We start from the raw sequence: 1,936 nt of genomic DNA on the forward strand, positions 1-1,936 counted from the left end.
CAAATGTATTACTACTTGTGAAGACTGCATAGTGGAACACTATTTGTGAAGACTGCGTAATGGAATGGTGAGTACAGTAGGTCCCCATTATAACAATGAGGTGCATTTGGGAAAACCCATCACTGAACCGAGGTATCAGTTACCGGGGGACGTTCAAACACAAAAAGTACAGTACTATTACAGACCATGCAGAAGTAAGTGGTGACGGCGCAGCGATAAATTTATGACACGGGAGATGAAGTGCATCATCTCTCACTGTATTTCAAATCTGCTCCTCACTGGTTCAACCGTTACCTGTGATATGTTTCTCACGTGCATCTGGCAACCAGAATGCACCCTTTTTAACTGTTGACTTTGTGACAGTGTGTGTCAACAAGTCATATGAGGAAGTTAGTGCAGTGAAAAGCTTGATCGATTTTCCATCCATTCATCCATCATGCAATCCAACATTGTCCCATGAGGAGCGTAGGAGCCCGGAGGCTAGGCAGTTGGTCTTGACACATTTAAGATGAGAAGATTGATTTTCGTATGTTATTTTTTTTTTTTTTTTGTCTAGCCTATCTTTACACTTACCTCCTCCAACAAAAACGTCTGTGAGACCGCAAATTGAAAGTGATAAAATCACAGTGATACTGGCCCTGTACAAAGACAGGAAACCACTAAAGGAAATACCAAATAGTACAGGAGTTAAACTGAGAACTGTGCAGCATTGGATAAAGAAGATTTCTGGATGGTGACGGTGTCTCATGCACGACTGCAAAGAACATCAGCAAAGGAAAAAAAAAATCAACCAACAGAACTTTAAATGTTATCAGATGTCAACTAGAGATTAATCCACAGCTTACAGCAAAACAAATAAAAGAAAACAATCCCAACATAAGTACACTTTTAGTTTTACGTACAGTGCAACATTATATCCATGACAAAGATGTATGGATAAAACGATGCATAACACCAGGAAGAATGGGGATTACAAATAGGAAAGAGGGAAGAAACAAGAATGAAAGATCAGAGGATGAGGTTTTATTTATTTATTTTTTGTAAATAAGATAATAAAGGTTGCAAAGTAAGATAATGGTACACAAACAGCCAGAACTAAGTAAAAGTAGGGTGATAGACACAACTAATGTCAAATATGTAAACAACATGACCTAAGGGCAACTATCATGACCTACAAAAAATACTTTATAGAAAAAAATTGGGAAAAAAAAGCTAAGAGGGCAAGATATAAATGTTAATCATGAAAGATTCTGCAATAGTTTTATGTTAGAGAGTCCAAAATTATATTCCACAGCACAAAGACATGGAAGTTAGAATAAAGAAATGGATTTATTGAGAAGGTAAAAAGGCAAACGAGAAAAGAGATTTGCTGTGGATCAGATACAGATGACATAATAGTGGAAGAGCATAATAACAGGTACAAGCAGGCAAGAAATTATTAAACAAGGATAAAGGAGAGCTCAAAACCAGTTTGAGGTAGACATTACAAATCAAAGTACTGATCAACCAAGCAATGTACAGCTGTCTGAAGCTGAAACTAAAGTCAAAGATAGAAATACAGTCCATCATGGATGAGGGGAAAATCTATCAGTGGATATGTGTAAAGTACCGAACAAAAAAACTGCAGTCAGTTTTTATGTAAGAAGATTTGATAGACATGAAAATGAACAGGAATGCCCACACATATTAAAAAACATACAGGCGGTCCCCGTTTTACGAATGGTTGACTTATGAACTTTTGACTTTATGGTCTCGTGCAACGGTACAGTACAGTATTCAAAGCAGTACATGCAAACCTCGATTTACGAGACCCCTGGATGAGATACAAATTTACCCTGGAACAGTGATGGGGCAGAAATACCACACTACCCCACCTATTGTGTAGGCCTAACTCCCGGTTCTGTGATAGGTTTTTATTTTTGTTATTTATTCATTT

Source organism: Coenobita brevimanus, unplaced genomic scaffold (assembly GCF_032717465.1).
Source record: "Coenobita brevimanus isolate Jiangsu-jjx unplaced genomic scaffold, ASM3271746v2 jjx.HiC_scaffold_3189, whole genome shotgun sequence".
Lineage (NCBI taxonomy): Eukaryota > Metazoa > Arthropoda > Malacostraca > Decapoda > Coenobitidae > Coenobita > Coenobita brevimanus.